The 27686-nt window shown below is 40.5% G+C and overlaps 1 protein-coding gene and 1 non-coding gene across 15 annotated transcripts in view; one reads left to right on the top strand and one right to left on the bottom strand.

The window, feature by feature from the left end:
- The window catches only part of SRPK2 (SRSF protein kinase 2), a 243025-nt gene that overhangs the window by 85673 nt on the left and 129666 nt on the right, over nucleotides 1–27686 (top strand). The window lies entirely within an intron of this gene.
- On the bottom strand, nucleotides 22330–22436 carry LOC117195506 (U6 spliceosomal RNA). The gene has a single exon (XR_004475229.1). It is a non-coding gene; the product is annotated as a U6 spliceosomal RNA (small nuclear RNA).

Raw genomic sequence — 27686 nt, 5'->3', positions numbered from 1 at the left:
GCAGCAGTGTGGGTTGAGGGTTAGAGAGGTGTGAGACATCAGGGGCAGGGATTCTGGCGGGGGAAGAAATAGTGAGGGCTTCAACTAGGATGAACGGTTAGGGAGGGAGAAATTCCACCTGTTTATTTTTGATGAAGTTATAAGTACTTAGGTTAATTTTGAAACTCCTTTTCAGATAAAGATGAGTGAATATTGGGAGTACTGTGCCTGACAGTATCCTCTTAATAAGCTCCTATGCAGATTGAATAAAGGAAGGGCTAAGATCATCTCATAGCTCTCTGTAGGAAAAGAATCTATTAGTTGAATAAGCAGATGCTCATGATTACACCTTTCTGCCCTGTGATGCATTCAAGGTGTAGGTGTCAGGTGCTTTAGGCACCACAGATGTGGTCCTGCCAGTAGGAAGTAGTCAGTGGTACCAGCCACCAAACTGAGATTAGTCTGACAGTTTAAGAGAAGAGATACTGTCTGGGTTTCAGTCACGAGATTCACCACTTTCCCTCTCTGTGCTTCTGTTCCCTCAGTTGTACCTGGGAACCCTAAAAGTATCTACCTCAAAGCGTTGTTGCAAAAACTAAAGTACTGCATGTAAAATGTTTACAACAGTGTCTGGTATTCAGTAAGTACTTAGTATACACTGCTTCTACTATTGCTGTTACTGTTTTTATTAATGGAGAGATTCCCAAATAAGAGTTCTTTGGAGTGAAATTTCTATTACATTATGTGTAGTTATTGTAAGTAGAAATATTGTCATAGAAATGCTGTTCAAAAATAGAACAGTAGGGCTTCCCTGGTGGCGCAGTGGTTGGGAGTCTGCCTGCCAATGCAGGGGACACGGGTTCGTGCCCCGGTCCAGGAAGATGCCGCATGCCGGGGAGCAACTGGGCCCGTGAGCCATGGCCGCTGAGCCTGCGCGTCCGGAGCCTGTGCTCCGCAACGGGAGAGGCCACAACAGTAAGAGGCCCGCGTACCGCAAAAAAAAAAAAAAAAAAAAAAAAAAAAGAATACTCTTTGGCTTGCATTGTAGCCTTTTTGTTGGCCATCAGAATGAAGATTAAAGTCCATACAATTAGAAGTCTGTACATGTCCACCATCCCTTAAGGTAACCACCCCTGTTGATTGCTCTTGAATAGAAGTTCTAGTAATACAGTACTTTCCATACAAACTGTATGAACGTTTTACATGTGGAAGCAGCCAGCATGCCCCAGAATGGGTTTTCCAGAGCCGTGTGAGAACATAGCCCTGTGCGTGCTCAGGAGGGGAGCAGAAGGAGTGTTGAGGTGCCGTTGCAGTCTTTTTCACAGCTGGTTGATGGTGAAAGGACAGGGCTTCTTTCCTGTGTATTTTTTAATTCCCCTTGATGCAGAATTAATTTTTTATGAAAACAGTATATAAAGTGTTATGACCTCCAGGTTGCGCAGCAAAAACTCTAACCCCAAACTTGTAACATTGGGACATATTCAGGTGATAAGCCCACGACTTTAGTAGTGAAGCTGTTGGCTAATAGGTATTAAGGCCTTCTACTTTGCCATGCACTTTTGCTTGTATTATCTTGTGTCATCCTCACAACAATTTTGAAGTGGGTATTCTTTCTTTGGTTTTTTCTTTTTTCTTTTAATATTTATTAATTTGGCTGCACCAGGTCTTAGTTGCGGCATGCGAGATCTTACAGTTGCAGCACTCGGGATCTTTAGTTGCGGCACGTAGGATCTTTAGTTGCAGCATGCGGGCTCTTAGTTGCAGCATGTGGAATGTAATTCCCTGACCAGGGGAACCCCCTGGCCCTCTGCATTGGGAGCACAGAGTCTTAACCACTGGACCACCAGGAAGTCCTGAGGTGCATATTCTTACTATATTCTGTTTTTGTAGATGATGGTTAGGGATAGTAAGTAATTTAAATTTTAGGAGTGGTCATTTAAGTCCAGGCAGTTGGCTCATACTCTTAATCACCATGGTATATACCACTTCATTGTTAAATTATTATCATGATTATAAAAAATGAAGTATGTATTTATGCTTAAATAAATTTATACTTAATATATATTTATAGTTAAATGTAGGAAATTTAGAAATGTAGAAAAAATCTCATAGTCTTACCACTTATACAATCACTTTGAATATAAATTCATCTGGATTCTGTATTGCCTCATGTTTACTGATATTAAAGACTTCTGCAAGACACTGTGTTGTGGCATCATACAGGTATATCTTTGATACTTTTTCTCAAGGAGTCTTTTTTTTTTTGCGATACGCGGGCCTATCACTGTTGTGGCCTCTCCCGTTGCGGAGCACAGGCTCCGGACGCGCAGGCTCAGCGGCCATGGCTCACGGGCCCAGCCGCTCCGCGGCATGTGGGATCTTCCCGAACCGGGGCACGAGCCCATGTCCCCTGCATCGGCAGGCAGACTCTCAACCACTGCGCCACCAGGGAAGCCCCCTCAAGGAGTCTTTTTAAGTGTAAAAGTAAAAAGTAAAATTTAAATAATACTTTGAAACAACAGGAGAGAATAAAAAATCACAGTCTGTTGCCCCGTGGATGGCACTGCCTGTGAGTGCTGCAAGGGGGTAGGAGGCTTTTCTCACCTGTCTATCCTTGTTCGTATTTGTAGGAGTCCTAGGTCACCAACTTAACAGACTAAGTTCTAAAGTAAACTATTTACTGGGACTTCCCTAGTGGCGCGGTGGTAAGAATCTGCCTCCTAGTGCAGCGGACACAGGTTCCATCCCTGGTCCGGAAAGATCCCACATGCCACGGAGCAACTAAGCCCGTGCGCCACAACCACTGAGCCTGCGTGCCTAGAGCCCGTGCTCCGCAACAAGAGAAGCCACCACAGTGAGAAGCCCGCGAACCACAACGAAGAGTAGCCTTCGCTCACTGCAACTAGAGAAAGCCCGTGTGCAGCAACAAAAACCCAACACAACCAAAAAATAAAGTAAACTATTTACTTATTACACATTGGAAATTGTTTGATTCTATATGCTTGGTTTTGGTTTATCATTTGTTTATCCTTTTTAAAAGATCATGGAATTTTTTTTTATATATAACAATAAGGCTTTCTTGCATGAAGAAAAGCCTCTTTGTATCCACCATGGCAGATGGAATGGCATTTCTACTTCTAAATTTTTCAGTAGTAAGACTACTAAAGTAGCACTAAAATTAATTGCTTTAGTTGATCCTCCCTTTTCTCTACTGGGGAAGTCACGGTTAAGTCTTCCTCCAAAATAGTTCAGTGATCCCTTCTACATTATACATTCCAGCCCTTACACTAAAACCTTTTGAGCTGAGGCCTTTGTGTTTCCAGGCCTTGTTGAGTTGCACCTGCCTGATATTCAGATCTTTCTCTCCGGTAAGCAGAGAGGGAAAGGATTGTATTCCTTTTTCAGAACTAGGATGGTGTGATGATTTGATACCTGACCATAAATGTACATTTGCATTTCCATAATCACGGCGTTTGTGTCCAAACATTTCTTTTTTCAGTATTGTAACTACATCTTCCCCTTCTTGGTATTATTTTCTTTTACATAAATGTTCCTGTGATAGTGTTTTAGTTCTAATTCTGAGAAATTTATGACTTTGTTCCTCATTTTCTTCCTAAAAGTTATTTTCTACTTAAGTTATAGATGTATATAGCATTAAAATGGATTGCAGATAGAGACATTTGTAAATGAGTGTTTTGGTTAAATGCTTTTTCCAACTGAAGGTGGCATCTTGCCAGCCAGAGGGCGGCAGTTAGCCAGCATGTCTTTCTACATGACTTTTTTCCTTTGTTTAGGCAGAGTAATATCCTTCTACTTTAAGGGTAGATGAGTTTTTAAAAGAATGTTGTTTGCTTGGTTTTAAAGAGTTGACCAGAAGATGACTCTGGTGTGGTACTTTGAGCTTAAAAATTTCTACTTAAACAGTTTGGTTCTAGCTGTATGTCCTTTGCAGTAATAATTCATAGTTGTTACGACTTGCATTAATATTTTGAAACTATATATGGTATTTTTGGTAAATATATTTAAAGACACAGAGTGAGAGTACAGAGATAGATGACCCTCCAGGGCCTGATTACGTCTTTTAAAAGCCGAAAGCGCTGCCTCTGTGCTCTCCCTGAAAAATGAAATATGACAATACTGAAATGCAAACTAAAGAGAAGAAGTCCAGCACAATTCTCACTGTTACCTGTGGTTTTAAAAAGGAAATAAAGTATCAATCTTAAAGAGAGAAGTATTCTTATTTTTTGGTACCCCTCTTTTATTGTTGAAGGGGAGCATAGGGGAGAGCATAAGTCACCCCAAAATATGCCACTCTGGCAGAAAGATTGTTTTGAGCTAAAGGCGGTCAGCTCTCTGCGTTCCTACTTTCTGTCTAAAAGCAGTACATAAATTTCCATTTATAAAAGCATTTCCTTTTCCCCTACCTGGAAGAGGAGAATGACTCTTATCTGCATAACAAACCTTACTGAACAATCCTTATTTACTATATCTCCTAGCCACCCTCTCACAACTCCTCCCTCCCCACCCAGAAGCCCCAAACCCCCTTTCCTTTGTTTAGCCTTTTCATACTTTATCACCTTTTGTTAAGATGATATATAAGCCCCAAATTCTATCCATCTTTTTGAGTTACTCATCAGTGAGTTTTTCAGCATGTATTCTCATTCTGTGGGTAAATAAACCTTTTTCTCCTATTAATCTGTCTTTTATCAGTTTGAGTTGCAGATCCCATTCACTGAATCTAAGAGGGTAGCGGAAGGTTTTTTTTTTTTTTTCTCCTTAACATGTGCTTCATCTTCTTCCTTTTGGGTAATTCAGCACTCACTCTTCCATAAATTGTATAAAAGACAACTAGACTAACACAAAATGAGCAAGAGAGCATATTTTATCTGGAAGAAACTTTTTGTTTTTAAATGTTACTTCTCTAAAATGAACTAAATATTAATTCCTTTTCATGGTCTTCTGTATACTACTGTGATAAAGTAACAGGCAACAGGATTTTTGTTAAGTAAATGTCCATATCCTCTCCAAGGCTTTAAAATCCCAGAGAACATAGAAATTTATTAAAATAGGTACTTGAGCTAAAGCATTTTGAACAATAGTTATTTATTGCCACAGTGTAGATGCTTCTGGGAAATAGACTGGAATGATAGTTTATATTTTTCATTTAGGTCAGGGATCTTTTTTAGCTGTGTGGTAGTTTGGTTTTAAAATCATTCTAGGGGACTTCCCTGGTGGCACAGTGGTTTAGAGTCCACCTGCCGATGCAGGGGACACGGGTTCGTGCCCCGGTCCGGGAAGATCCCATATGCCGTGGAGCGGCTGGGCCCGTGAGCCATGGCTGCTGAGCCTGCGCGTCCGAAGCCTGTGCTCCGTAACGGGAGAGGCCACAACAGTGAGAGGCCCGCGTACCGCAAAAAAAAAAAAAAAAAAAAAAGAATCATTCTAGGAAGGCTTTTAGTTTTTCTTTTAGCAAGGAGGTTTGTGTTCCTAGTCTGCAGACATCTGTAGGCCTCACATAGCAATTGCTAATAGCAAGTTGAGGCTAGGGCAGTCCTGAGGTGCCCAGAATAGATTGCTCTATGTATCACTCTTCTCTAGATTCCTAGAGTCACAATAGTAAAAAGAAAAGGTAGACCAAATATTTTGGTTTTTCGGTTTATCAGTTTTTCTTACCATTAGTCATATTAGGATATTACCTAATGGGAAATGAAGGGTAAAGACAAAAGTCAGCTTCAAGTCTTTGAGTAACACATTTCTATTTACTTTAGTATGCATACATGCATATCCTGCCTTGTTCCAAAAAGAATTTAATTTTCTGTATTTTTTATGGTCTGAGTAAGACTTACTTAAACATACACTTAGCAGTCTCAAGTTGAAATGAATCTGGCTTCCAAATGGTATGTACTTACTCCAGCAATCCTGCCACTGTACCACAAGGTCTTGTTACACCTTTAGGGTTTGAATATGCTCACTGGTCATAAATCTTTATCCTTTGATGTTAAAATCAATTTTTGGCCTTGGCTAAAAGCCATTGAGTGCCAAGCCTGGTGAATAACCTGGATAGGCAGTCTGGGTTGTTAGAGCTTTTGGTTTATTGTTTTTGACTCATGAACTGTGAGCCAGCACGGTTTCTGAGCCACAGTTAACTCCTGGTTATATCCAGCAGCCTTGAACAATGGGTCCGATTGACTCTTGGTCTTTGTGGGATGCTCCTACGTTAGCAGTGCCATTGAGATCAAATAAACAAGTTAACATTGTCCTCACTTGTGATTGATATGAATGTTTTCTTGGGTTTGGACTGTAACAAAGTTTTCAATTGCAAATTTCATGTTTTCAGGTTATAATGAAAACTTTTATTGTTAGCTGTAGTAATTTTCTTAAAATGTCATTTTTAAAAGCTATTCGTGAAAGATCCAAAGTAGAGAACAGCTTGTAGCTTTGTCACTTAGTGAAAATGTTTGGAACAGTCTTCACCAACTTTATATTTATTTATTTACCATTGTCTGCTCACCACCACCACCCCTCCCCCCATGCCAACTTTTCCTGTCTTCTGATTTTCCTGTGTAATCATTCAGTTGGATGAATCAGATTATTACTTTGACAGCATTTTATAGATGAGGAAACAGACTTAATGAAAGATGAGACTTACTTAAATTTGAGGAATCGCAGATACTAAGGAGTCAAAATTCAAATCTGAATTTTCTGACTGAGGATTTCTTCAGTACATAACGCTGTCATGATGGAATCGACTATACTTTCTTTAATTTTCTTATAGTAATGTGAAAATTATGAGTTTCTCCCCTTTATTTCCATATATTTTATTTTTGGATTTAATGCCACACAAAATTAAATGTTAATTTTTTTCTCAATGAGGTAGTTTTAAATTTTATATTGACATGGAGCTTATACATATATTCATCTCAACCGATTGTGTTTTGGCCTTGAAAATAACTGTTGCATATGAAAAAGTAACAATACATTCCTCCTGTGCCTGTGCCTTTGTAGTTTGCCAGAAAATTAATTGTTTTATAGTCATATTTTGTGTTTGTATTGAAAGATTATTTTGTTAACAATGTTAGTCATGATGATCATAATGTAGCTGTAAAAGTCACACTTAAAAGTTTACTATGTAAGGGACTTCCCTGGTGGCGCAGTGGTTAAGAATCTGCCTGCCAGTGCAGGGAACACGGGTTCGAACCCTGGTCTGGGAAGATCCCACGTGCCGCGGAGCAACTAAGCCCGTGCGCCACAACTACTGAGCCTGCACTCTAGAGCCGCCGAGTCCCAACTACTGCAGCCTGCATGCCTATAGCCTGTGCTCCACAACAAGAGAAGCCACCGCAGTGAGAAGTCCATGCACCGCAATGAAGAGTAGCCCCTGCTCACTGCAACTAGAGAAAGCCTGCGCTCAGCAACAAAGACCCAACGCAGCCAAAAATAAATAAATTAAGAAAAAAAGTTTACTACGTAAAAGTGTTTAGAGTTCTAATAGTTTGTCTTTTAAATTAATTTGTACATTAAAATTAGGTTGAAGCATAAAGAGTTTGTTAAATATTATATTTCATGTATGATGGTATCGTCATGTGCTTGTGAGTTGAAGAAGTGATCATTTTTATTTTGGAAATGTTTTAGACCTGTATAAATGTTTGTGTTGTATTCTAAGTTTGGATTGGAGATGCTTAGGTCACCTGCCACTGGATTCGTTCCCAGGGGAATGTGATATGGACGGTCACCTCGACGCCTCTGTTGGTGGCAGTTTCATTGGAAAGAGTGAGTGTTGGAGAGCAGTAGGTCCCCATATAAAAATTAGAATACTTGTGGGAAAGGGGGCTGGTTTTTACCAGGAGTTTCCTGTGACCTGTCACTGCCTGCTGATAAGAAAGAGTTTAATAGCTGTGCTCCAAGTTCTTATAAGCAAGTGTCCCATTAAACTCTCTGCCACACACAAATGCTCAAAAGCTCAGTGGGAATATTTATATGAAGGGTTGTGTGTTGGCTGCCCATCCATTCTGTCATATTCTAAATTTTATGATTGTATTAAACTAAGCCATTTTGGTGACCCGCATTCCTGAAAGGCATTGTATCAAAATGGGTTATGCTTCTTGTGGGATGAAGGGGCCATTACATATCTCCTGGTCCATGGTACAACATAAGAAAAGGTTAATATTTCTAATTTTTCAAAGTTCCTCTTTAAGGTAATTATAGTGTACTGATTTTCTTTAACTAGAAATAGATAGGTTAGCTCTAGTGTTCTTTTAGGTTCTGATTTTTTTGGTAGGCCTTAAAAAATGACAGGGTAAAGGGTAATATCACAAAGAAATCATTAAGATTTAGTTAAATAGAAAAAATTATAGAACATCAGAGCACTGAATCTCATATTTTAAAGATCAGAAAACTGAGGCCTAACAAGTTTCAGCATCTTTCCCCAAAACTAACAAGGGCTTGGGATTCAACCCAGGTTTTATGGCTCCAGGTTCAGTCCTGAGATTATTACTGAAATTACGGAGAGAAGATGCTTGATACTTAGGTTGTGGAAGGAGGAGTAAGCTAGAAGAGAAGGGTGTACCCTTTGTCAGATGGTACAGGAGTTGGGAAGAATGATGTTTGAGAGCTACCTCTTAATCTGGTATTGTTATCAGCAGCTTTTATTGCATGCCTGCTGTGTCAGGGGCCTTGTGTTTCAGTTCTTAGGAGTAGAGAGAGGAAGACCTTGCCATCAAGGACTTGTGGCCAATGGGAGAGAGAAGGGAAGATCAACCTTTGCAAAAATTAGAAGTGATAGGCATGATCAAATGACCTCTCAGGTCTCCTTCACCTCTAAGAATCTGTGATTATTATTATTATTATTTCTTTTCTTTTTTTTGGCCTCACCACGCAGTTTGCGAGATCTTAGTTCCCCAACCAGGGATTGAACCTGGGCCCTGGCAGTGAAAACGTGGAGTCATAACCACTGGACTGCCAGGGAATTTCCTAAGAATCTGTGATTGTTTTGCAAGATGCCAGTCTCTGGACTAGTCTCTCAGGGTAGAAACTGTGGGAGTGTGTTTTGGCATGTGGGATAGGTGAGGTTTTCTTCAAAGTGTGAGGTATGATAGAAGAAAGTGCTAGGGTTTCAGTTAAAGAAAGTTTTATTTGTCCTGCAAATAATAAATGTAAAGCTTCACAATAATGAATATAGATGCAGTTTTATCCAGTCAGCAGTTGACTTTATATTTACAAGGTTTATTACTTTTCTTTATTCTTAATTTCTGAAAAGTTATTTTACCAAAATCTTTTTTTTGTTTCTTGGGGGCTGCGTTGGGTCTTCGTTGCTTCGCGTGGGCTTTCTCTAGCTGTGGCAAGCGGAGCCTGCACGTCATTGCGGTGCGCGGGCTTCTCATTGCGGTGGCTTCTCTTGTTGCAGAGCATGGGCTTAGGTGCGCAGGCTTCAGTAGTTGAGGTGTGTGGACTCAGTAGTTGTGGCACACGGGCTTAATTGCTCCGCGGCATGTGGGATCTTCCTGGATCAGGGCTCGAACCCGTGTCTCCTGCATTGGCAGGCAGATTCTTAACCAGTGCACCATCAGGGAAATCCCCCAATATCTTTTTCAAAATGGTTAATAAAATGTGAAATTCTTAAAACAGGAGTTTTATCCATCATCCTACTTATGGGGTATATGGAAAAGATTTCATTCAAAAAATTATGTAGGTGAAGTGGAAACGTGTCTTTTAATTTGTTTAACGTTTTCTTGATTTTTAAGTGTATTTTTATCACACACATATATTTCTTTTGCTTTTGTAAAAAATTTATGAGAGAGTGGCATGGACATACATACACTACCAAATGTAAAATAGCTAGCGGGAAACAGCCACGTAGCACAGGGAGATCAGCTCGGTGCTTTGTGACCACCTAGAGGGGTGGGATAGGGAGGGTGGGAGGGAGATGCAAGAGGGAGGAGATATGGGGATATATGTATATGTATAGCTGATTCACTTTGTTATACAGCAGAAACTAACACACCATTGTAAAGCAATTATACTCCAATAAAGATGTTACCAAAAAAATTATGTAATGCTGTTCAAAATGTTGAGATGGGATGAAGCCTTTAGTTGAAGGGGCTTATGCGAAATTTGCACTTTACTTGGTAATATGGTGCTCTCCCATCTGAACCCAGTAGTCACTCTTAAGAATGGGAAAGTCAACCTCTGGGGACAGTGAGAATAGTAGCCCGACCTCCACCTGTCCCTGCAGAAGAGGGACGTTGGAGGAACAAGGGCCTCCATTCCCGGGGCCTGCAGGAAAAGTCCTCAGGGGCAGCCAGTCCTGTTAGGGCAAGAAACAATTCTTTTAGGGAGTTGGCAGAGGATGTAGAGAATTGCTGAGGATTCTTAAGTTCCAGTGGGCATTGAGGAGGGGTCCCCGAGGGTTGGGCCAGGGGCTGGGAATATAGGGCAGATTAGTGGTGCTGGTGATGTGAATAACCCCATCTCAGTGGGCTGAACAGGGTCTGCGAAGGTGGCAGTTCTAAGCTGAACAGGTGCTGTTGCTGGTTCCTTGGTGGTGATGAAGGGTGTGATGGAGGGCCAAGTGAAGGCCCCCTGAGGATGGCAGGCTCTGTTGGGTGCCTTTGTCTCCTCTGTCTTCAGCTGGGCTGGTGGAGAGTCAGCTGGGGGAGGGGCTAGGGCGACTCCTAGGCTGGGGGTTGTCAGCTTATTCTGAAGGCCTGTTTATTTGGTAATTTTGTTTGCTTTTATAGGTGCAGAAAGATTATTATACTGTAGTAGTGATTGGGTTGAGTTTTGTTGCTTTCGTGTTTAATGGGGTTTTTAGCTTTTTAGTCCCTTAAAACATCCTGCCCAAAATACTAGCATGTGGTAGTGTCTGCTATGAATAAAAAATGGTCAAGAAGAATTCCCTCCCCCTGAACAGCCCTTATTCTTTAACATCTTTGTATATTGCTTGTGTTATTTCTTCTTCCTAGAATGTTGTTCTCTGCCTGGTGAACTGCCGCTCAGTATAAATACCACCCCTCCTAGCTGTTAGGTGCTGAGTCCCTTCTCCTGCCACTGTGCGTGGACTTACTCTGTTTTCATACTGCTAACTATGTATTTTAGTGAGTTGATTATGTTGTGTTCTCTTATTTACTCTTACATCCCTAGGCCAAATATAGGTGCTTAGAAAACACTTGTCAAATAAATACTGTGATAAGGGCCAGAACTTTGGATCAAGCTATAAAAATAAAAAAGTAATTGATACTTTGGTGCACAATACACAAAAATTAACTCAAAATGGATTATAGGCTTAAATGTAAAACTACAGACTACTAGAAGAAAACAGGAAAAAAAATCTTTGTGACTTGAATTAGGCAAAAATTTCTTATATAGGATAGGAAAAGCAAGATTTATTAAAAAAAAATTGGACTTCCATCAAAGTCTTCTGCTTTTTAAAAGATGCTCTTAAGATAACAAAAAGAGAAACTGACAGAAAATACTTGCAAATCACATATCTGATAAAGGGCTTTTATCCAGAATATATATAGAACTTTGCAAACTCAGTTAAAGAATGGGCAAAAGAAAAAGACCCCAATGAAAAGGTGGATGAAAGATCTGACATTTTACTAAAGAAGGTATTTAGACAAGCACATAAAAGATGGTCCATTTTATCAGTCATTAGGGAAATGTAAATTACCAGGAGATACTTCTCCCCAGGTTCGTAGTGGTTCTTAACGTAAAGAGAAACTGTGCCAAGTGCTGGAGAGGACGAGGAGACGTTCCACCCTTCATGTGCCAGACCGTGTGACCCACTCCTGCGTTTTACCCAAACGAAGTAAAAACTTATATGTTCATACAGAAACATGCGCTCGAGTTTTATAGCAGCTTTTTTGTTAGTTTGTTTTTGGTTTTGTTTACAAGTGCCAAAGACGGGAACTGTTCAGATTTCTCTCAACTGGTAAATGGATAAACCAACTGTGACACATTCCATGCAGTGGAATATTGCTGAGCAATAAAAATAAATGAGCTACTAAAAATAAATAAAACTTGGAACAAATGGATGGGTCTAACATGTATTATGCTTAGTGAAAGAAGCCAGATACAGAAGCACCCAGACTGTACAGTCTGTGTGTGTGTATTGGAGAGGGCAAGATGCTGGGAGCTGGGGGAGGGGAGGCTGGACTTAGAGCGGCCTGGGGGAATTGCTCTGGGCCATGGAACTCTTCTGTATCTTGTTGTGGGGCTGGCTCCAACAACTGTCTGTTTCTCACAGCCTGCAGCACTGAACACTAAAGGGTGGATTTTACTGTATGTAAATTTTAACTTAATTAAAAACGAAAAGGAATTGTACAGATGATTTAGTAAAGGTTTTGTTGACTCTATTGAAGCTTGATAAAACTTTGCTGGCTTGGAGGTAACAACAGTTTGCCAGAATGTGATAATCTCTGAAGGCCCTTCAGGTGACTGCTGGCGAGGTCCTCTGTGTACCAAATCTTCTACAGCTGGAGCCGCAGGCCAGAGGGTGTTGGCACAGCTTGTGGAATGAGATGGTCCCTCTGTCAGGGGAAGCCAGGGTCTTTTGAAGAATCCACAAATGTTGAATAGGACGACATTTAGTGAAGTTTATTGAGGAAAGTGCAGCAAGACATAAATGTGTTGCTCTGCACCCTACCTTGTGTTTCCAGCAGTTGTTACCACGGTGTGTGGTTTCTGCCAGTATGTTACTGAACTCTGTAAAACTAAAGATCTGTGATTGGCAGTTGGTTTGCTATTTCTAACAGTCCATTGGTTTTTTTTATTTCTAAAATAAAATTGGTTTATTTCATTTTGATAGTTTTGTCACACTAGTGAGTTATTGTTCCTGAAGTTTCCCTAGAGTTTGCCCAGTGGATGAGGGAGGGGCTCAATAAGTATTCTTAGTCTGTACATTTTTTAAGTTAGTTTATGACACTTGAGCCCCAACCCACCATAAATGTTATTGTGACCCCCCTGTAACTATTATGAGAAGCAGTATGTAGTAGTGGCTTCTGGAGCCAGGTTGCCTGGGTTTGTCTCTGCCATTTGTTTACTAGCTGTGTGACCTCCGGCAAAGTTATCTACCTTCTCTTACGCCTCTTTCCTCATCAGTAAACAAGGGTGATAATTACAATACTGACTCCATGGAAGGTTTGTGTGGATGAAATGAGCTAATAAGGGAAAGTCCTCACAACAGGTAGCAGGCAGGGAGCTTGATATCAGTGTTAGCTGCTGTTATTATTGTTGTAGTTGTTATTATTTTTATTCTGTGTCAGTGAGTAGCCGCATAAGCATTCCTTAAATGTTGAAATACGAGAGCGACTATGATGCTGTTTCTCCTTTGGCTTCCTGAGAGTAGATTTAGTTCTGGTAAAGTCAGCTGACTTAAATCCTACTTTTTGTTCTTATTTCCCTGAAATTCCTCTATCTTATAGTTCATTGCATATTGGATTTTTAGGAAACATGCTTTATACATTTGGGATCTGCCTCCTAAGTACTCTTATATAAACTAATTGGAAATAATTTCTTACAACATACCCTCTTCTGTGTTTAGAGGTACAACACTAGTTCATTGCCTTAAGAAGTATGAGACAAAAGTAAATGTATCTCTTAAGTTAGAAGCCAGGGAATGTGGTTTTAAATTGAGATTTTTAACCTTGTTAAATTTAGAGGACTGAATACTGTAAATCAGAAGAACATCAACTTGTTTGCTTCTGTCTGTACTGTGTCACCTCTGTAAAATAGTGTCTTTTATATAGAGAAGTGCTCTCCGCACAAAGCTCTGTTTGTCAGAGTATTTTGAAGACGTTTGTTAGGAAGCAGTTGTGGAATGGTTTGTGGAAATGGCTATGAGGTTTCAGAGTGTTCTCGTGCTCTTCAAATTCATTCTTCAGTAGGAAAAAATAAGACTTGTCTTTTAAGCTTGATGGTAGTAAACCAGTTTACCAGACTTTTCTATTTGTGGGGTTAAATTCAGTAGGGTTCATTAGAGGCACTTTAAAAAACCCTGAACTGATTTGCTAGCAGCGTTTATGTCCTCTGTACTGAGGATTTGAGGTAACTCTTGCAGTCCCTCTTACTACCTTGAGTGAGGCGCTTTCCCCGTGGACTCTGAACCATAACTCTCCATTTCCCCTTCCCAGCGCCTGGTAATCTCTGCTCTATTTTCTGTGTCTCTTAATTTGCTTATTCTAGGTATTTCATGTAAGTGGAATTATACAGTATTTGTCCTAATGTGCCTGGCTTGCTTCATTTAGCATGTTTTGAAGGTTCATGCATGTGTAGCATGTGTCCAAATTTCATTCTTTTTTATAGCTGAATAGTATTCCATGAATCCAATAATATAATTTAATAATATGTTTAACCCAGCATATCCAAAATAGTATCATATCAACATGTAATCTGCATAAAAGTATTAATGAAATACTTTTCATTCTGTTTTGTGCTAAGCATCTGTTCAGGTTTGCCGCATTTCAAGTGCTTGGTAGCTAACGGTCGCTAGTGACTGCTGCGCTGGGCAGCTTGTAAGTCTAGATAAGGGAAGGATTACTTAAGATTGTTAAGCAGCACAAATTTTTTTTAAAGAAGAATATTTGCTGAAACACAGTATTAGAGATTTTAGTCATCAGCTGTAGAAAAAAAGGGTTTTACAAAAATGATGGAGGTCCAGGCATAGCTCTTCCTTTGTTTCAGATCTCACACAACATAGGAACCTTTAGAGGAAGAAATATTTCACTGTGAATTTTTTTTCACCAGAACCTCTGGTGAGAAAACCTAAGGAACTCTTGACAGGATTTTTTATTTGATTCGCACCGTCCTAAATACAGTGCTGGTAAACATTAGGTAATTAACATTTTGAGTAGAAAAATTTGAATAATGAGGTGAACTGGAACAGAAATTTGCAGTGGGTGCCGTAGGGCTTGATGAAAACTCTTACCCAAACTGGAATTTTTCCTTTGCATTCCCATTCTTTGAACTCTGGGGTTTGGGCCTGATGTATGTGAGTCACGCACTCTTCCAACTTCTTGGGCTGTCAGGAAGTCGGAGCACACGTGAAGACTGGAGGTGCCCCCCGGCAGCCCTGTTGGATGTGGCTCTGTTGTGTGCTATGTCCCCTGAAGGGATTGGATTAGGTGTGCATCGTGACCCCAGTGCAGGTGGTCTAGCATCTTGTGGATGGGGTAGCCTGGCTAGAAAAAGATGAATTGGAATAGTGTAATCCCTACCTCAGGAATTTGGATTTCTGAAACTGAGAGATTAGGTCAGTTTGGGAGTGTCAGTATATTACTGTAGATAATAATAGCATTGAGTTCAGAGTTTTATAGACCTAGGGCCAAGTTCTGTATCAGCCACTTAATAGCTGGGTGACTTTAAACATGTTACCTTATATTTTAGGCTTTTACCCTCCTTTACTCATCTATAAAATCGAGCTGATGTTTGTATCTACCTCATAGTGTTTTTATGAAGATGCATACGTAATCCCTGTCAAATTGCCAACATAATAAAAAGCAAGGGTTAATGTTGCCATTGTAATACAGAGGAGCCTGGCATACTTTTTTTTTTTTTTTTTTTTTGGCGGTACGCGGACCTCTCACTGTTGTGGCCTCTCCCACTGCGGAGCACAGGCTCCGGACGCGCAGGTTCAGCGGCCATGGCTCACGGGCCCAGCCGCTCCGCGGCATGTGGGATCTTCCCAGACCGGGGCAGGAACCCGTGTTCCCTGCATTGGCAGGCGGACTCTCAACTACTGCACCACCAGGGAAGCCCACCTGGCATACTTTTATATTCCGTATGCAAGCCACAGTTATAGAGCTTACCACTTGGGAAAGTACAAAGCATATGTTCAGAGAGAAGCAGATGTACTGTGGCAGTGGGACCCTTGAAAGAGAGCAGGACCGGCACTCTTCATGAGCATTGATGTAGGATTCAGACATTCAGTTGTTACAGATAGTTCAAGGAAAACTTTATGTACATTGTGAGAAACCACCTACCGATAGTTTTCTCAGCAGTTTAGAATGAGCTAGTTAGAAGGGTGCATCTATAGTGACATGGCAGACTGTATGGGACAACACAGAAGAGCAATAAGTAAAAAGCACTGTCTTAATCTGGAGCCCTCAGTGCAGAAGCAGACCTTAAAGCTACCTTTCAGAGGCCCTGAGAATATGGGTGTAGTGCCTAAAATGAAAGGCTTTAAGGTAGCCAAGAAACTTTGTATTATCCTCAGTGTGAATGTTTCAGTCCAGAATGGTTTAAATGAGGTAAGGAATCTTTCAACTGTGAACACGTGGCTGTCCAGAATCACTCATTCCGGGACTTCCCTGGTGGTTCAGTGGTAAAGAATCCACCTTGCAATGCAGGGGACGTGGGTTCGATCCCTGGTCAGGGAACTAAGGTCCCACATGCCGGGGGGCGACTAAGCCTGAGTGCCACAACTACTGAGCTTGTGTGCCTCAAGTAGAGCCGGCGTACCGCAAACTACAGAGCCCACGCGCTCTGGAACCCCTGCACCACAATTACAGAGCCCATGTGCCCTGGAGCCTGTGTGCCACAACCGGAGAAGAGAAAACGCTCATGCCACACCCGGAGAGAAGCTCACGCACCACAGTGAAGAGCCCTCATGCCGCATCTAAGACCCAGCACAGCCAAAATTAAATAAAATAAATAAATAGGGCTTCCCTGGTGGCGCAGTGGTTGAGAGTCCGCCTGCCAATGCAGGGGACACGGGCTCGTGCCCCGGTCTGGGAAGATCCCACATGCCGCGGAGTGGCTGGGCCCGTGAGCCATGGCCGCTGAGCCTGCGCGTCTGGAGCCTGTGCTCCGCAACGGGAGAGGCCACAACAGTGAGAGGCCCGCGTACAGCAAAAAGAAAAAAAAAAAAAAGAATAATAGTAATAAATCTTAAAAAAAATCACTTATTCCTCGAAGCCCTGGTAGCTGAGGTTTACCTGTATTTCAGAGAATACGTGATGAGAGCAATGGAAAAAACTAAGAGGTGACTAGGTAGTAATTTTAAGATGCACAGTGTTCCACTTTTGCCCTGGCACATCTTTCATTAATTATTCTGGTTAAAACATTTTTTAAAGTTGTGATATCTTTCATGCATGTGTTACATGAATTATGAATGTAAGTTTAGGGAACAGTAAAACAGGCACCTGTATACCCATACCTTAACTCAAGAAATAGAATACTGTCAGTCCAAATAGTACCCCCTGCTGTCACACCTTGTAGTCTCAGTCCAAATTTCAGACTGAGTTAGACTTAGAAACAGGTGGGTAAACAGACAAGTTAAAATACTTCAGTAGGGAAAAAAAAAAAAAAAAAACTTTGGTCGGTATATTTCAGTGGAAACTGAGGAACTATTTTGTTATTAAAATGGATAATTACGTGACTGGAAGGAAGCTATTTTTCAAAGAAAAAAGCAGGAGTAGAATTTCTTAACTCTGTTCTTGAGCCATTTTACACTGACCTCTGTATTGCTGTGGTTCTTTTGTGGAAAGTGCTTCTTGCTTTGTAATTGCACTGGCATTTTGACCACATGCCTTCCTCCTTTGCATGGTCTAACAAAAGCACCTAATGATTCAGATGGCTCTAGTTAAAATTTTTTGTTTTTATCTTAAACTGTCATGTATGGGATTCTGTTTTTCTACAGCAGTAGTGTATCTTTCATAAGCATACCTTCTCCGTTTGTTGAGACTTGCTCATTTGGGGCTTGCTAAATTAATTACCTATATTTTTAGATAGGCTGTTTTTGTTTGTTTGTTTTTTGCGGTAGGCGGGCCTCTCACTGTTGTGGCCTCTCCCACTGCGGAGCACAGGCTCTGGATGCGCAGGCTCAGCGGCCATGGCTCACGGGCCCAGCTGCTCCACAGCATGTGGGATTTTCCCGGACCGGGGCACAAACCCGTGTCCCCTGCATCAGCAGGCGGACTCTCAACCACTGCGCCACTCTCAACCACTGCGCCACTCTCAACCACTGCGCCCTAGATAGGTTGTTTTTTTAGTTTACCAGTTTATTTCAGCACTTTTATTTTGTTTTAAGAGCCTGTTCATGATAAAATTAGAAGGAGCAGACTGAATTTAGTTTTTAAAGCTAGTTTTAAATGACCAATTTTGTACAACCTCCATGAGATTCCCTTTCTTATGATAGAACAGTGTCAGAATAATTCAGCTGTTCTGTTTTTTCCCCTTCAGTATAACACTCTCACAATTCCAACAGAACACTGCTTTGACCTTGATTAAACTGTGAATTTTATTTGAAAGTGAAAATTGGCATTTTGGAGGCTCTTTATAATGGTCTGATGGCAGGCTTTTTGTAGACTCTCCGTTTGAAAGCCATGTAACTACAAAAGGGGTCTATTTTATTTAATTTTTAAAATGTTCTCCTTTGTATTATTTTAAAGTTTTACTGTTTTGCCTTTAAATTTAGATCTGAAGTCCACCTGACATTATTTTTAAAATATTAATTAATTATTGGCTGCTCTGGGTCTTAGTTGCAGCATGCAGACTCTTAGTTGTGGCATGCATGCGGGATCTATTTCCCCAACCAGGGATTGAACCCGGCTCCGTGCATTGGGGGCGCGGGGTCTTACCCAGCGGACCACCAGGAAAGTACCAAAAGGGATTTATTTTAAATGGATATCCTTTGGTAACAGTTAACATTATTTAAGAAAATTATTTTTAATTACGCAGGTAATACCTATAAAAAATCCAAGTGCAGGTAATGGTAAAATCCCCCCGACTGCCATTCCTCATTCCACGTCCCATCTCCAGAAGTGAGGAAGAACTTTTTTTTTTGGCTGCATTGGGTCTTCATTGCTGCGCGCGGGCTTTCTCTAGTTGCGGTGAGCGGGGGCTACTCTTTGTCGAGGTGCGCGGGCTTCTCCTTGCGTTGGTTTCTCTTGTTGAGGAGCACGGGCTCTAGGTGCACAGGCTTCAGTAGTTGTGGCTCACGGGCTCTAGAGCGCAAGGCTCAGTAGTTGTGGCACATGGGCTTAGTTGCTCCGTGGCATGTGGGATCTTCCCGGACCGGGGCTCGAACGCGTGTCCCCTGCATTGGCAGGCGGATTCTTAAGCACTGTGCCACTGGGGAAGCCCCTTTGTAATGTTTTAAAGATTCATCCATGAGGTAGCATGTATCAGTACTTCATTTTCTTTATGTATGGATATACCACATTTTGTTTATCCATTCATCAATTAATGGACATATGGGTTGTTTCCACTTCTTGGATATTATGAATAACGCCATTACCAACATTTGTGTACAGGTTTTATGTGAACAGTATAAACACGTTTTCTCTTGGGTTTATAACGAGGAGTGGAATTGTTGGGTCATATGGTAACTCTTGGTTTAAATTTCTGAAGGACTGCCAGATTGTTTTCCAAAGCAAAGGTACCATTTTACATTCTCACCAGCCATGCACGAAGGTGCCAAATTCTCCGTATCCTCGCTAACAGTTGTTTTTTTGATTATAGCCATCCTGGTGGCTATAAAGTGGTATTTCATTGTTGTTTCTATTTGCATTTCCCTAATGACAAATAATGGTGAGCATCTTTTCATGTGCTTATTTGGCCATTTGTATTTCTTCTTTCAAAAAATGTCTATTTAAATCCTTGGCCCAGTTTTAAATTGGGTTGTTGTTGTTTTTTTTTAATTGCCAAGTTGTAAGAGTTGTTTATATATTCTGGATGCTAGTCCCTTATCAGTTACATGACTTGCAAATATTTACTCCCATTCTGTGGATTGTCCTTTTGTTTTCTTGATAGTATTCTTTGATGCACAAAAGTTTTTAATTCTTTTTTTTTGGGGGGGTTCCCAGTGCATATAAAAGTTATATTTATACTATACTATAGTCTATTAAGTATGCAACAGCATTATGTCTAAACAAATGTGTATACCTTAATTAAAAAATGCTTTATTGCTAAAAATACCAACCATCATCTGAGCCTTCAGCAAGTCATAATCTTTTTTCTTTTTAATAAATTTATTTATTTATTTATTTTTGGCTGCATTAGGTCTTTGTTGCTGCATGCGGGCTTTCATTAGTTGCCTCTAGCGGGGGCTACTCTCTGCTGTGGTGCACAGGCTTCTCATTGCGGTGGCTTCTCTTGTTGCGGAGCACGGGCTCTAGGTGTGCGGACTTCAGTAGGTGTGGCATGTGGGCTCAGCAGTTGTGGCACATGGGCTCTACAGTGCAGGCTCAGTAGTTGTGGCACACGTGGGCTTAGTTGCTCTGCGACACATGGGATCTTCCCGGACTAGGGCTTGAACCCGTGTCCCCTGCATTGGCAGGCGGATTCTTAACCACTGCGCCTCCAGGGAAGCCCCAATCTTTTTTCTAGTAGAAGACTCTGCATCAGGGTTGATGGCTGCTGACTGTTCAGGGTGGTGGCTGCTGAAGGTTGGGAAGGCTATGGCAGTTTCTTAAAATAAGACAACAGTGAAGTTTGCCACAATGATTGACTCTTCCATTCACGAATGATTTCTCTGTAGCATGCATTTTACCCATAGTGGAACTGTTTTCAAAATTGGAGTCAATCCTTTCAAATCCTAGTGCTGCTTTATCAACTAAGTTTATGCCATATTCTAAATCCTTTGTTGTCATTTCAACAATCTTATACAGCATCTTCACCAGGAGTAGATTCCATCTCAAGGAACCACTTTCTCTCCTCATTCATAAGAAGCAACTCCTTATCCGTGAAATCTTCTCATGAGATGGCAGCCATTCAGTCACATCTTCAGGCTCCACTTCTAACTCTCGTTCTCCTGCTGTTTCTACCACACCTGCAGTTGATTCTTCATTGAAATCTTGAACCCCTCAAAGTCATTCGTAAGGGTTGGAGTCCATTTCTTCTAAACTCCTATTAATGTTAATATTTTGACCTCTTCCCTGGAAAATCATGAATGTTCTTAATGGCATTTAGAATGGTGAGTCCTTTCCAGAGGTTTACAGTTTACTTTGTCGAGATCCATTGGAGGAATCACTGTCTATGGCAGCTGTAGTCTTATGAAATGTTTTTCTTTTTTTTAAACATCTTTATTGGAGAATAATTGCTTTACAATGTTGTGTTAGTTTCTGCTGTATAACAAAGTGAATCAGCTGTTTGCATACATATATCCTCCTATCTCCTCCTCCTTGCGTCTCCCTCCCACCCTCCCTATCCCACCCCTCTAGGTGGTCACAAAGCACCGAGCCGATCTCCCTGTGCTATGCAGCTGCTTCCCACTAGCTATCTATTTTATATTTGATAGTGTATATATGTCCATGCCACTCTCTCACTTCGTCCCAACTTACCCTTCCCCCTCCCTGTGTCCTCAAGTCCATTCTCTACGTCTGTGTCTTTATTCCTGTCCTGCCCCTAGGTTCTTCAGAACCATTTTTTTTTTAGATTCCATATATATGTGTTAGCATATGGTATTAGTTTTTCTCTTTCTGACTTACTTCACTCTGTATGACAGTCTCTAGATCCATCCACGTCTCAACAAATGACCCAATTTCGTTCCTTTTTATGGCTGAGTAATAATTCCATTGTATATATGTACCACATCTTTATCCATTTATCTGTCAATGGGCATTTAGGTTGCTTCCATGACCTGGCTATTGTAAATAGCGCTGCAATGAACCTTGGGGTGCATGTGTCTTTTTGAATTATGGTTTTCTCTGGGTATATGCCCAGTAGTGGGATTGCTGGATCATATGGTAATTCTATTTTTATTTTTTTAAGGAACCTCCATACTGTTCTCCATAGTGGCTGCATCAATTTACATTCCCACCAACAGTGCAGGAGGGTTCCCTTTTCTCCACACCCTCTCCAGCATTTGTTGTTTGTAGATTTTTTGATGATGGCCATTCTGACCAGCGTGAGGTGATACCTCATTGTACTTTTTTTTTTTTTTTTTGTGGTACGCGGGCGTCTCACTGTTGTGGCCTCTCCCGTTGCGGAGCACAGGGTCCAGACGCGCAGGCTCAGCGGCCATGGCTCACGGGCCCAGCCGCTGCGCCACATGTAGGATCTTCCCGGACCCGGGCACGAACCTGTGTTCCCCGCATCGGCAGGCAGACTCTCAACCGCTGTGCCACCAGGGAAGCCCCCTCATTGTAGTTTTGATTTGCATTTCTCTAATGATTAGTGATGTTGAGCATCCTTTCATGTGTTTGTTGGCAATCTGTATATCTTCTTTGGAGAAATGTCTGTTTAGGTCTTCTGCCCATTTTGGGATTGGGTTGTTTGGTTTTTTGATATTGAGCTGCATGAGCTGTTTGTATATTTTGGAGATTAATCCTTTGTCAGTTGCTCTGTTTGCAAATCTTTTCTCCCATTCTGAGGGCTGTCTTTTCGTCTTGTTTATGGTTTCCTTTGCTGTGAAAAAATATAGAATGCTTCACGAATTTGCGTGTCATCCTTGCGCAGGGGCCATGCTAATCTTCTCTGTATCATTCCAATTTTAGTATATGTGCTGCTGAAGCGAGCACAAAAGTTTTTAATTCTTACGTTCAATGCATCTATTTATTCTTCTGTTCTTTGTGCTTTTGGTGTCATATTTAAGAAACTTTAACCTAATCGAAAATAAAGGTTTACACCTATGTTTCCTTTTAAAATTTTTACACTTTCAGCCTTTATATTTAGGTCTTTGGTCCAGTTTGAATTAATATTTTGTATATGGTGTGAGACAGGAGTCCAGCTTTATTCTTTTGCATGTGGACATCCAGTTTTGAGCACCATCTTTTGAAGAGACTGTCTTTCCCCATTGAATGGCCTTGGCACGCTTGTCAAAAATCAGTTGACTGTAATGTGAGGGTTTATTTCTGCACTCTAATTCCATTGCATTGATCTATATGTCTATCTTTATGCCAGTTCCCCACTGTTTTGATTACTGTAGCTTTGTAGTAAGTTTTGAAATTTATGTATGAGCCTTGCAACTTTGTTCTACTTTTTTAAGGATTGTTTTGCCTATTCAGGGTCCCTTGACATTTCCATATGAATTTTAGGGTCAGCTTGTCGATTTCTGCAAAAAAAGGCAGTTGGAATTTTGATAGGGATTGTATGACTCTTTAGGTCAATTTGAGGAATACTGCCATCTTAACAATAGTAAATCTTCCAATCCATGAACACAGGATGTCTTTCCAATTATTTGGGTCTTTAACTTTTTTCAACAGTGTTTTGTAGTTTTCATTGTACAAGTCTCTCACCTTGCTTGAATTTATTCCTAAATATTTTATTTTTGATGCTATTCTAAGTGGAGTTGTTTAGCCCTGGAATCTTGAGAAAATTTCTTAAACTTTCAAAGCTTCAGTTTCTATGCATGTAAAATGGAAATATTGAGTACGTACCTTCTCCAGTTGTTGTGGGGATTAAATGAATGAATTCATATAAGGGGCTTAAATAAGCTATTTGGTTCAAGCTAAATGTTAAATATTAGACTGTGAACTCTCTAAGGGAAGGAATTTTGCCTTACATATTTTTGTGACATATTTTTTCTTCCCCCTGCTCAGGTAACACCTAGCTCAGTACCTGTTCTTACTGAAGGAGTATAGAAAGGTGGAAAAATTGGACTATATCACATAAATTTCAGTTCCTAAGTTTGAAAGTTAATGTTGCTTAGGAGTTGGGGACACTAATTCCTCCTTATACGCACACATTTTGATATGGCTTGTTTTCTTACACATATAAATAAACCTTGCACAATAATTTTGTCACCTCTTAAGATAGTGAATTTTCTTTTTAAGATGGTTGAGTGGGCCTTGACTTCTTTGGTGAACCCAGAGTTCTTTATGTGCCAAAATTGTAAATGAAATTAAACAGTCTTAATTTAGGACATTGTAAGTCATAATTTTAGAGAACCGAGTAGTTTCAGTTGTATATTAATATCTAGTAAGAAAAACTATCTTTAGGTTAGCATTATAAAAATACTTCCTTTTTCTGATTACTATTCTCTGATATAATTTCTAAAATTCATATATTATACCAGTAAAATGTACAGGTGATAATTACTTTGTAAGTATAAAATAGAGAATGTTTTAAAACTTGATTTCATGGTGAATAGAACATTGGATCTCACCCTGCGTGTAACAGCTCAGTTATCTAAGAACTTGTGTTACTTCTTCTGTCTCCCCAACAGAGCGAGGATTAAGAGTGCCTTTGTTCTGTTTAGTGGCTAGATTAACTATTAATGATACTCTGCTGTGGTGAGAAACCTGTAGACAGTTTTCAGGGATTAATTTCATTACATTTCATTGCTAATAGAAGTCATTGATGGTGAGGCTAATAGAAATAGGAATTTATTTAAACATTCATATTTTCACACTTTAATGCAGTTTTGTATTTGTTTCTGAAATTCCTCAACATAAAAATAACCAAGCATCGGTAACAAGTACTGTGTGATGAACTTAAAGTTTTATGGTGCTCCATACAGTGTTAGAATGGATGATCTGGGGTCTTGGCCTGGTGCAGACACAACCCTAGCATTGGTCTCTTTTGTCTGCCTTCTTGCTTGGTGGCTTCCAGGGGGTGGGTGAGAAGGGGAATCCCAATTTTAGGGGATTGACCCACTTTCCTTACTAGGATTTGGAAATCAATAACAAGTCTTTCCTTTTAAACTAGCATTTCTTTTGGGTTATAAGTTGCACTCAGAATAATAATTTTAAAACTGACAGAGGAAAACATTTTCTTTAGGAAGTGAAGTTTCTTGTAAGTGGCAGCATTAGCTACCTGGAAAGTTTTAAGCCGGAAGCCTAACCAGCCTGAGACCATCTTCTTCTCCTCCTACTCCAATCCCCCACCAATTCCCCCCCACCCCCACCCCAGCCCGCCCCATTGTAGAGTTTGGAGCATACATATTGTTGTTGGTTGGCATTGTACTATATTCAGGAACATAAAGTAATACTGTTTTGGAACTATAGCAGGAGGAAATTTGATACCAGAAAAAGACTGCTTTTAAGGAAGGCGGGTGAAATTGAGACTTTATTTTGAAAAATAAAATCAGATTTTAGAAGTAAGCTTATTTTATTTAACAAAAGTTCAAGCTGTAGTTGAAAAATATGTACTGAGTTTACTGAGTTTTAGAAGGAAGAGTGTATCAAGTGCTGATTATTTCTGACATACATATTCGTATTAAGTTTTATATACAGTTGATCCCTGTGGGTTCTGAATCCATGGATACTGAGGGCTGCCTGTACTACCTCAGTTATATAAGGGACTTGAGCATTCGTGGATTTTGTTATCAGCAGTGGGTAGGGGGTGGGGGTGGGAGTCCTGGAACCAATCAGCCCCCCCCACCCCATGAATACCAGGGGGTGACTGTAATAATGTGACTGGATATCTTTTAAGTAGTAATGCAATTGTAATGTTGGATATTTTTGCAGACTATTTAAGAGTATTATTATTTTCCCCCAGTAGTCTCTCATAATCAAATAATTATCATTCCTGAGACACTTAGCATATTATTGTCCTTGTTGATTACTCTTAACAATTACTAACCTTCTTAACTCCTTTCTATATTGTCATTTGTCAGTGGGTTTGCCTGGGATTCTAACATTTCTTTAGTATTGTCCGTCATCTTTGTCTAAAGTTCCATCCTTTGTTTCAGATTTTCAGTGTTCACTTTGCTCTGGCCTTGCATTTTGTTTGAATTGTTGGGCTGTATGACCATCAGTGAGAGACTGAACAGAGAAGGCATTTGATGGATGGGGGTAGAGGCTGGTGAATATCAGGGACAGTTGTTTGAATGGTCAGTTTATCAGTGGTCATTTTTTGCACAATTTTTGCTTTTCTGTGCATTCTGATCACAAAGAAAACTTGAATAATGAATGCTGGGATAACAGGGACTCCTTTTTAGGCTAGACTGATCTTCAGGATGTTGGGAGCAGTTAATCATTGATCTTCCTAGATGTCTCAGAGAGCTTGCTTTACTCCTGTCCCTTTATGAAGAGTCTCTTTTGTGTCAGTCTCTTGAATTTTGAGTCAGGACCTCAATACTTGGTCCCAGATGGTAGTATCATGGATTGACACCTGAGCAGGAAAAGTGTCTGCAGGCCTTCTTGTGAGCTTAAGCAGGAGCCCCTTAAAGATACTCGCTTAAGGTGAGAGAAGGCCATAAGTATGCATTCCAAGGCAGTAGAATCTGTGAACATGTGAAGTAAAGAGAAGTAGTTACGAGTTGGTAGCGAAGGGAGAAATGGAATTAGCGTCAGAGGTTTTGACCGCCAGGATGGGGAAAGGTTAAGGTGGAGAACAGTCCCTCAGAGCACTTGGTATTGTAACTGGGTTTCAAGAGCTGCCCCGTCTTCTGAACAGGATTCTGGTTCTGAGGCCTACTGAGGCATTTTTTTCCTCCTCTTAACTTCTAGATGTATTCTTGCTGTATTATCCTGTCACCTGAAGTAACCTGAGCACATACCTGTTTCTTGTAGCCTGAAATGGCTCCAAATTTGCCAAGTGAGAGGAAATTTAGTAAATCTGTTAGAATAACACCGATGTTAAAAGGATGTAGGTCTACGAGTTTAGGTAGAACTGTTTGCCCAATTATGATGTCTTATTTAATTTCCATGTCATAAAAATAAGCGTCCTTTGTGAGCTCATGCTCGGTGTTTAGTGATCTTAAAGGACACGGTAGCGGATCCTCTCCATGGGAGCCCTGTGTTACGCTTATTTTGCTATTGCTCTTAGGATTCTAGGTGGATTCAGGACTGCCCAGTTTCTCTTCTAGAGTCTGAATCTTTGAAGCACCTCCTTTACTGGAGTATGTTTTGGTAGTAGTTATTGTTCACTGCTATTCCTTGTCAGGGTTCTTAGGGATTGGTTCAACTGTGGACCCTAAGTGTTCCAGGAGTCTTCAAACTCATGTTATTGAGTAGAAAATGAAGTATTAGAGATATAGGTACTACTTGCTTATTTATTTGTGAAATAAGGAAATGTGAGTTTAACAGGAAAACCGTAATTCGTAAAGGAAAAGACTGGTGGGATTAATTGCAGAAAAATAAAGTATAGGGCCCTGGATACTGTGAAATATCCAGTATAGATATAGAAAAACAACTAATTTGGGGGACGTATTTGCAGTGTGTGTAGGAGAGCATCCTACGTGTGGTCATGGTAGTAGATGACTCAGGTGATCAGAGGTTCAGGACACTATTGAGGAGCCCAAGGCCCTTAACCAAGGGTGTTTGGAATCATATTGACATGAACATCAAAGCCCCCCAGGGCTGTGGCGTTTATTGTGGTAGAATGAACATGGGGAGTAATCAGACCCTTGGCTGGTATTGATAAGGATTAGATAGGAGTGTAGAGGGAGTGCATGGCCCTCAGTGGATACAATGTTAATGTGGTATTTGTGAACATTCCTGAACCTTTCAGTCCTTCTGGAGCTATAAACAGATCTGAAGGTTTGAAAAAAAATGTGAAAATCATGTTGGAAACCTTTCCATGAATTATTTGAAACCTTTTTGGTTTGTAGCTTCCAAAGTCACCAGCCAGAAAATGGTTTAGAGCTTTAACTTTTCTTTCTAATATGTGTAAGATGGGCATATACTTCATTAGAGCTATGCAGTTTAATCTTGGGGACTTTCAGCTTAAGTGCACAGATATTATAGAGATACCCTGAAGTGTGAACTTTCTGTCTTTTTGGAATGAAAAATTGCCACAGTGAAGAAGAATTCAAGTGTCACCTCATTCCTGCAGCGGCTAGTTGATAAACGGAGAATAATTCCTCTGGAAAGGAAGGCTGAGAC

This window comes from Orcinus orca, chromosome 9, assembly GCF_937001465.1.
Source record: "Orcinus orca chromosome 9, mOrcOrc1.1, whole genome shotgun sequence".
NCBI lineage: Eukaryota > Metazoa > Chordata > Mammalia > Artiodactyla > Delphinidae > Orcinus > Orcinus orca.
This window is presented reverse-complemented; position numbering and strand designations above follow the sequence as displayed.